The sequence below is a fragment of the Hylobates moloch genome, unplaced genomic scaffold (genome assembly GCF_009828535.3).
Source record: "Hylobates moloch isolate HMO894 unplaced genomic scaffold, HMol_V3 SCAFFOLD_1, whole genome shotgun sequence".
NCBI classification, from domain to species: Eukaryota; Metazoa; Chordata; class Mammalia; order Primates; family Hylobatidae; genus Hylobates; species Hylobates moloch.
Window position 1 is genome coordinate 45,375,325 of NW_026652276.1, and position 10,259 is coordinate 45,385,583.

A 10,259-nucleotide genomic window follows, 5' to 3' on the forward strand; every position below is an offset into this window, starting at 1 on the left:
ATTTATGATTGAGATTGATCTGTACTTTTTCCTGTTTTGTACTAAATTTTGTATCAAGGTATTTTAAACTCATAAAATGAACCAAGGAGCCTTTTTTTCCCCTTCTCTGGGAATATTTGTTTAAGAATTGAAATTAGGCTGTTTAAGTCATCTTTATCTTTATTGATATTTTGTCTGCTTTATCTATCAGTTGAGATAATTGTGTTACTCTTCCACTATGGTTGTCTTTTTTTTCTCTTAATTGTTGAGTTTAGTGTGTTTTATGTTTATAGTGAGTATTGTACATGTGAATTTATTCCTAGCTTTTTATATAGCATTTTAAAATTTATTCCACTTGAATATTTGCTAAAATGTGCCTGAAAAGTTTTTGGGGCACAGTGTTTTTCTTTTAGAATGGTTTTTAAATTCTGCTTTAATTTCTTTATTAGATATAGGACAATTCGGCCTGCCCCATTCTTCTTAGGTCAATTTTGTAAATTAAACTTTTCTAGGAATTAATCTATTTCACAGGTTTTTCAAATTTATTGTATAAAGTTGTTCATATCAACTAATAAATATTTAAAGGAATATTATGCACTGTAAATTTGTGTTCTAGAGGCTATTTTTCTTTTTAAATGTGTGGGTTTTTTTTAGTTTTAACTGCTTTAAAAATAGGAATGCTTTGGTGGGAGTGTAAATTAGTTCAACCATTGTGGGAGACAGTGTGGCTATTCCCTAGAAATACCATTTGACCTAGCCATCCCATTACTGGGTATACACCCAAAGGATTATAAATCATGCTACCATAAGGACACATACACATGTATGTTTATTGCAGCACTATTCACAATAGCAAAGACTTGGAACCAGCCCAAATGTCCATCAATGGTAGACTGGATTAAGAAAATATGGCACATACACACCATGTAATACTATGCAGTCATAAAAAAGATGAGTTCATGTCCTTTGTAGGGACATGGATGAAGCTGGAAACCATCATTCTCAGCAAACTATCACAAGGACAGAAAACTGAACACCTCATGTTCTCACTCATAGGTGGGAGTTGAACAATACGAACACTTGGACACCGGGCGGGGAACGTCACACACTGGGGCCTGTTGTGGGATGGGGGGCGGGGGGAGGGATAGCATTAGGAGAAATACCTAATGTAAATGACGAGTTGATGGGTGCAGCAAACCAACACGGCACATGTATACCTATGTAACAAACCTGCACGTTGTGCACAGGTACCCTAGAACTTGAAGTATAATAATAAAAAAATTAACACCTTTTTTTTTAAATTTATTTATTATTTTTTTGAGATGGACTCTCGCTCTGTCACCCAGGCTGGAGTGCAGTGGTGCCATCTTGGTTCACTGCAACCTCCACCTCACGGGTTCAAGCAATTCTCCTGCCTCAGCCTCCTGAGCAGCTGGGATTACAGGCACACTCCACCATGCCTGCCTAATTTTTATATTTTTAGTAGAGATGGGGTTTCATCATGTTGGTCAGGCTGGTCTCAAACACCTGACCTCGTGATCTGCCCGCCTCAGCCTCCCAAAGTGCTGGGATTACAGGCGTGAGCCACCACGCCCGGCCAACAGCTTTATTAAGATATAGTTGGCAGACAATAAACTACACATATTTAAAGCATACAATTTGATCAAGATACTGAACATATCCATCACCCCCAAAAGTTTTTTCATGTTCCTCTGCAATCCCTTCAGCGTACTCAACTTAATGAATTATAAGAGTTTTCCACACTGGCTGGTGGGAGCAGGCACTATTGTTGGCCCTCTGTGAACCCCAGGTGCTGTTTCCTTTAATGCCTTCAGATGTTCCCCTCTCTGGCCTCAGGCAGTTTCCTCACACTCACGTGCAGATGTCTTAGGTTCTCTGCGCAGCCCTCTCAGTTCTGTATTCTGTCATGCAAACTCTAGCTGCTTTGGTCTCACTGAACTGTTAGCTCTGTATTCACAGGGGAAAGCAACTTCTTAGCAACTCAGGGAAACTGCTGGGCTCTACCTCCTCCCTGCATTACAGCCTGGAAACTCTGAAGATAATGAGTTGGGGCAATACTGGGGCTCTCTTCATTTGTCTTCCATCCCACAGATCTCACAGGGATTAACGTCCTTTGTCCCCTGATGTCCAGTGTCTTGAAAATTGTTGTTTTATATATTTTGTCTTTTTTTTGTTGTTGTTATTTCAAGTTTGTCTAATTAGTCATTTCAAGGAATCAACTTTTACTTGTTGATCTTTCCTATTAAATGTATGTTTTCAATTTCATAATTTCTTTATTTCATTCCATTTCCTCATTATTCTGTTTTTCTAACCTGGATTAATAATATCAAGCTCTCATTTTCTTGTCTTAGCATGTAAGACAATAAGTTTACTTCTCAGTAATACTTTAGCAGCACAAATAAGCTTTGTTATACACGGTTTTCATTGTTCAATTCTAAAGAATTGCTAAACTTATCATTTTTTAATTTCACTCATGAATTTCTAGAAATGTTTTTAAATTTTCAAATGGAATTTTCCTAGTTTTTATTATTAATTTCTAGTTTAATTGCATTGTAGTTAGAGAAAGTCATCTTTGAGATACTGTATAGTTGACAGACAACAAACTATACATGAAGTGTATAATTTGATAAGTCGTAGCATATGCAAACACCCATGATACCATCACCACAATCAAGACAATAAAGTTATTCATCACCCTCAAAAGATTTGTCATATCTCTTTGTAATTCTGAATACTTCATCTAATCAAAGGATTGGTATAATACGATATGACTGTTAGGATAATGTTGTCTGCAAGTAATGGAAAATTTAACTTAAAGTCATACAATAGGGAAATTTTGTTATCTCACTTAACAGAGTCCTGAGAGAAGACACTTCTAGCTAGGGTCACTGAATTCAGCAGCTCAATGACACCATCGAGGTCTTAGGATTTTTATAACCTAAATAAATGTCCTTCAGTTCCCTTCCGAGTTGTAAGACAGCTGTACCTTATAAGAGACATGCAACTAGTTGACATTCAGACATAAACACACCCAACAGAAAAAAAGGCGGCCACCTCCTTCTTATGTGCCCCTTGGAAGAGTGAGGAAAGGTTTCCCAAATGTCCCCATTAGACTTCCCCTCTTTTCAATCATGGCCAGAATTGTGTCATAAGCCCTTGTCACATGCCAATCGAAGATATGAAATACCCCCACCCTCCATTCACAGAGCCGAAACTGGGACTAGCTTCTTACAAAGCACATCACTATGTGAATGAGAAAGTTCAGTTCACAAGGAAAGGAGAGGATGATGGGTAGCATCTAAAAGTGTCTGCTACATGCAGCTACTCAAAAGGCACAACCAAAAAAGGAATCATTTAAAAAACAAAAACTCCAACCTTAAGGGTGCAGAGCCCATTTGTGTGTCTTTGGGTCCCGGGGGGGTGCACTTCTGTAATGGAACTATGTCAGAACTTGTCTTCTTAGAGGTTAAGGGATGAGTGCAGGGTGTACAGAGGGCCAAGGTTTGCATTCTCCTAAGAGGTTACAGCATACAGATTAGCCTTGAGGACATGATCCAGAGCATTCCCTTTGGATCTATTTAGGGGAAATGATTAACTCAATTATTTCTCAACGAGTATAGATACATCCTTTGACAGAAGAGAACTGAAACTGGTCATGTATTTCAGTTTTATTGAAATGAATATTATTCTTCTCCCAAATTATCTTTATTGAGTTTTCAAATAATAAAAAATGTGCATTCCATCTTATCAGCTAGCCTCAGCTTTTTATCACAAATCAAAGGAGAGAAACTCTTTGCTTCCTTTGTAACACTTCTTATGCAATGCTCTGAAAACAAGATATTGAATAATATTACAATTGCAAGCTAATTAACTCACTTAGGAAACCCCTGGAGTTATCTTTCTACCTCTCTAGTAACCACTGGAGGGAATACTCAAGGATTAAACATTTCCATAAAGGCAATATATATCCCTTTACTTTTGCTTATAAATCACCTGTCACAGGATGAAGTGGTTTCCATGGTAAATTTGGAGGATCAGAATGGCAGGTTATTATCTTGGCTTTGTTCCTAAGATTCAAATTTCAAAAGACTGTACAATAGTACAGTTAATTAGGGCTGGTTCAAAAGTAGTAGAGATGGATGCTGGGTTGCCAAAAAGTAATGCCTGCTACATATACCATGTGCCATGATACTACTTCTTGTACATGCCTCAATCATTTATTCTTCCCAACTACCCCACTGGGTTGGTATTATATTATTATATTTTTATGTATGAAGAAAATAGGGTAGGGAAAGGTTAAGTAACTTGCCCAAAGGCATACTGCTACAAAGTGATGTTGCCCAGTTCTGTCTGACTCTAGAGTTCATACCCTTAATCACTGCATTAAGAGACAATTGGTAGACAAAGTCCACCTGGATTTAAATATGTAAATATTTTCAATATAGTCCCTTACTTCAGTTCTTAGATTTGGGCCTCCTTTTTAGGTGTTTGGGGAAAAAACCAGAAAACTTAAACATCCAATCACTAAATCCTGTATCTCTGTAAGTCTAGAGCTGCAGTTCTCACAGTGTGGTCCCCAAACCACTAGCATCAGCATCAACTGGAAACTTCCCAGAAATGCAAATGTTCAGTTCCCATCCACCCAAGGCCTACTAAAGAAGACTCTGTAGGTATGAGCACACTAATCTCTATTTTAACAAGCCTTCTAGGTGATTCTGATGCATGCAAAAATTTAAGGAGTGCGATTCTAGAGAGGGTATGTGGTTGTTGTTTAGGGCTTCTTTCTCCTACAGAGGGGTATAACAGCTCACAGGTCAGAAGTGGCTGAGGATCGTGTCTCAGTTTTTCTCTTTAGTCCTGTTTTGTTCCATAATGCCTTCTCCATTGAGGTCTTCTGCTGACAGATTACTGTACCTTAAAGTTTCACAGCCCTACTTGCTGCTGCAGGCTCACAGAGATCAAAAAAGAGCTATTGCTACATTTTCTTCTTTTGCCTCTGATTTTATATTGCTTTCTGCTTTTCATTCCTTGCTCTCTCCATTTACTCCTTTTTTTTTCTCTTTCTATTTCTGGATTTTTCCTGAACACATTTTGCACTGTATGACACACTGTCTTAATCTACTCCCTTTTCCTGTCCTGCTCTCTCTCATAGTAAGATGGGCTACTAATTACTCTTCAGAAAACTATCAGTTTGGCAAAAAAGCATTGGCTTCTTGGTAGTGTCAAAAACAAGGCCCTTCCACTTGAAAGAAATTCCTAAAAATTCATAAAAATATATTTTATACTTTCTGGAGAAAAAGAATCACTGAATTTCTCACTAAACTGAAAATGCTTTGAGGATGGGATTCATATAATTAACACGTTACCCACTGCTATGAAAAGTGATAATCTTCCAAGACCACCATCCACTTAAAATATTGTAGTAAAATACACAACATAAAATTTACCATCTTAACCATTTTTTGGTGTACAGTTCAGTGACATATTCATTGTTGTACAACTGTCACCACCATCTGTCTGCACAACTATTTTCATTTTGCAAAGCTGAAACTCCATACCCATTAAGCAATAACTCTCCCCCCACCACCCCTACCCTTGGCAACCACTATTCTACTTACTGTCTCTATGAACATGACTACTCTAGGTACCCCATATGAGTGGAATTATGCAGTATTTGTCTTCTCATGATGGCTTTTTTCACTTGGTATAATGTCCTCAAGCTTCATCCATGCTGTAGCATGTGTCTGAATTTCTTTCTTTTGTAAGGTTAAATAATATTCCATCGTGTGTGTGTGTGTGTGTGTGTGTGTGTGTGTGTGTGTGTGTGTTTGTCGGGGAGGGGGTTATGTATGTGTGTGTACATACTTCCCTTGGAGGGATTCCCTAACCCCTAAAAAAAAACACATTTTGTTTATCCATTCATCTATCCATGGACACTTGGGTTACTTCGACCTTTGGCTAGTGTGAATAATGCTGCTACAAAAATGGATGTACAAATATCTGTTTGAAGGCTGTCACCCACTTTTTTTTTTTTTTTTTTTGAGATGGAGTCTCGCTCTGTCGCCCAGGCTGGAGTGCAGTGGCACGATCTCGGCTCACTGCAAGCTCTGCCTCCCAGGTTCACGCCATTCTCCTGCCTCAGCCTCCCGAGTAGCTGGGACTACTGGCGCCTGCCACCACGCCCGGCTAATTTTTTGTATTTTTTTAGTAGAAACAGGGTTTCACCGTGTTAGCCAGGATGGTCTTGATCTCCTGACCTCGTGATCCGCCCGCCTCGGCCTCCCAAAGTGCTGTGATTTCAGGCATGAGCCACCGCGCCCGGCTGGCTGTCACCCACGTTTATACAACATATTAGCACTATTAACTCTTGGGGACTCCCTACTTTTAGGATGATGAGGTAGATATGGATGAGCATGGGTAACAGGCAGGGCCACAGGATCATACCTAGAGCCTTAAGAGATGCTGGCACCTGATCTCTGTGGAATGCCCTATAGCCAACTTAATTACAAGCACATTTTCAGTTCTTTTGCTCTTGTCTCTCTGGCATAACCTACCAGCAAACATCTTCATTTTGTTTCTCAGACTCTAGATCTCTCCTTCTCTTCTGTTCAGAATTGGTGTCTCTGATTGTTGGCTTGGTTCCTGACCTTTTTCTGTTCTTCACCCTGCTGTTGCTAACTAAACTTTGGCATCCTGTGAGGTCCTCAGAATCTGACCCTTTTCTGACCCATATTTTTGGATCATTTTCATTAACTGCTTGAAGGAACCCATCTCAGCATCAGTATGAGAAAGAAGGAGCTAAGGAAGGACACTCCATCTAGGTAACCATCAGGGTAAGTCAGAAGCACCAGGGTAGGAAATACTGGGCTAGACTGAGCAGACATGGGTGTCTGCACATACCTGACTGCCTAAAGCCCATGTCCATGTAACCCACCCACAAGACACGGGGAAAAAATACATTGAAAATCAGGCTAATTCTTCCCAGATAGACTTCTGGCTCTGTGTCTCCTTAAAGATCTAAATGGTTATTAGTCATGCAAAATCTGCCAGAGGGGAGTTCTTGGAGCCTATATAATATGACTCATTGACTTGAGGGTTTGAGAACAGCAGAGCTAGGAACCCTTCTGTGTACCCACATCAGAATGTAGTCACTGTAGCACCTGGCAATGTGAGCCTGGAATCTTCCCATGTGTTTCATTTCTCAGGGGCTTTGAAGCAAAGCTTTAGCAGCAGCCAACTGCCCAGAAAAGAGAGTGCACAACAGCAGCAGTAGGTTTTGCAGCAGGCCTTGCAGTAGCAGAGAGAAAAAAGTCATACAGTTCAGGAAGAGCCGCCAAACTGAAATGTGTTGGACAGCTGCCTTAGGGCATAGGTATAACAGGTTCACAATCAACTGTCCACAGAAACTCTGTCCCTTCATTGAAATGCGTTTTCCTTGGAGGGATTCCCTAACCCCTAAGAGAAACTTTCACTACCTTTCAGCTGTCTATATATAACGTGTACTCATCTCTCCTTAAAGATTTTCTGCCTTCTTTCATTAAGTCAATATTTCTGAATGTCAATTTTGGGCAATGCACCATGCTAGCCTCTTTAACAGAAAGACAGCAATCCATGTGTTCAATGAACTGTTAGTTTTTCCTTTTTCTTTCTGTTTTGGTAGCAGGAAAGTCTTTACTGGGGCAAGTACTAGCTTTTCTATAAATAGGCAAGTGCTATAAAGCTCACAGTAATAGTAGCTTTTTGAGTGCTTATTACATATCAGGCACTTCATAGAGATATCTGTAATCTTTTCAACAACCCCTAGGATAGAATTATTCTTCCCATCTTGCAGATGAGAAAACTGAGGCTCGGAAAAATTAAATAACTTCCCAAATAATAAAAATAGTGGGTCAGAGGTAAAAACTGAACCAGGCCTCCTTACGTTATGCTATCAGTTAGAAGGAGTTTATTCTGGAGTTTGAATTCCTTGAAAACTCCCTCTGCTTCTTACTAAGTCAAAAGTAATTTGGCATTAAAAAGCTAACTAATCAATGAAAACAAGATACCCACAACCATCCTTCTTACAAGTGTCAATTTGCTTCCATCATTATCCCATTTTTACTGAGATTGTGTCTTAAACAGGCATTCGTCCCTCAAGTATTATAGAAACCCTTGACTAACCATGTTTTTAACAGAAAGGTTCTAAAAACTAACATCTTTTTCCTCAGTGGCCTAGCCTTAGGACCAGGGAAGAAATAAACTAAGAATTTTGTAGATGATATACTCATATAGTAAGAACGGCAAAAGTAGAATTTTGTGCAAGTTTAGTTTTCTGATACTGTTCTATAAACATGCTAACATTTCAGTGACTATTACTTTGGTTCCCATCCCTGTAAGAGGAAATCTAAGATTCTTAAAAATTAATAGCATTTATATAGCCTTAAAGTTCCATAGAGACATTTTCTAGATCCATATGTGTTTGAATATGCTTCATAAAAATATATTAAGTAGTTTTTTTTATTTAATAGTTTCATGTTTCATTTGCCCACCTAGATCATTGCTTTATTTTTTTTTTATTATACTTTAGGTTTAGAATGGATCTATTAATAAAATTAGTCATAACACTACATCAAGCAATGTCACAGTATTTCACATATGCACAGTGATACTAAATAGACAGAACTCTGGTTAAATTGACACACATTTAACTAAAATTTGAATTATATTTAATGCTTAAATTTGTCTCCTAATTTCACCATTAGTCACATTTCTTGACCAATGTCTAATGGGTTTGGAAAATCAGAAAATCCACGTTGAGTAATGCTAACATTCACAGATGTAGACTATTGAATGTAGAATACAGAATTAGATATCATTTACTTCAAGGCTCAGCAAAGCATTGCCAACAGGCCAAATCTGGCCTACAGCATGTTTTTTGTAAATAAAATTTTATTAGAATTGCAGGTATAATCATTCATTTACCTATTGTCTATAGCTCCTTTCATGCCTCAATGGCAGAGTTGATTAGCTGCAACAGAAACCTTATGGCTCCCAAGGCCAAAAATATTTATTATCTGGCTCTTTACAGAAAGTTTGCCGACTCTTGATTTAGTCCAACCTCCTTATCCAGATCCTTCACTAATATTTCCATATGTCTCAAGTTCCACTCTTTGCTTAAATATACGAATATGTGCTTTAGCCCAAACCCACCATCTTTTCCTTACCATTCTCAAGACAAGTACATGCTTTTTCCACATGTTGTCGGTATCCTCTTTTAACATAACCGCATTATTGGTATTCTCTTATAACATTAGGTCCTTTTCATTAGCTAAGCTAATTTTCCAAAGTAATATTTTATTCTGCTAGTCTTTTTCAAAAACTTTATGTATTAAGAGTTGTTTAAAGTAAATAGTCTACCTTGGCTATTAGTATTTACAATTAAAATGTATTTGAATATCACAGATTTTGTATGTCATAGCAAGAGGCCCAAATGTAGCTAAAACCTTTATTAAAAAGTATTCAAAAATAATTATGAAGTACCTCCAATTACAAGGTCCTCCACCGAGTTTAGGTATAAAAAGTGACCAAGACCCTTGCACAGCTTATGCCTTTGGAAAGTTTGAATTCGGGCCGGGTGTGGTGGCTCACGGCTGTAATCCTAGCACTTTGGGAGGCTGAGGTGGGCAGATCACGAGGTCAGGAAATCAAGACCATCCTGGCTAACACGGTGAAACCCCGTCTCTACTAAAAATACAAAAATTAGCTGGGTGTGGTGGCAGGCGCCTGTAGTCCCAGCTACTCAGAAGGCTGAGGCAGGAGAACGGTGTGAACCCAGCAGGCAGAGCTTGCAGTGAGCTGAGATTGTGCCACTGCACTCCAGCCTGGGGGACAGAGCGAGACTCCATCAGCCTGGGGTACAGAGCGAGACTCTGTCTCAAAAAAAAAAAAAAGAAAAGTTTGAATTCTTTGGGGGCAAATAGATATATAAACAGAAAATAGACATAAGAAAGAATTCCACATAATTCCAAAGAATTAATCATTCTTTCCCTTTAAAGCTATTGTCTGAATTTCTGTATTCATTATATGAAATTATGTCATCTAAAGCCTATTAAACTGTATTTCCATTAAAATAAATTTTGATTGAGCATTTCACCCCAAAGAAAATCCTTTGGCTTTAACTAAAATTTTCCAATAAAGGAATATTGCCCTTATGAAACATATTACTAGGTAATATAATAATGCTAAGTCAAGATTTTGTTATCTATGGCTGTTGTTTTTCA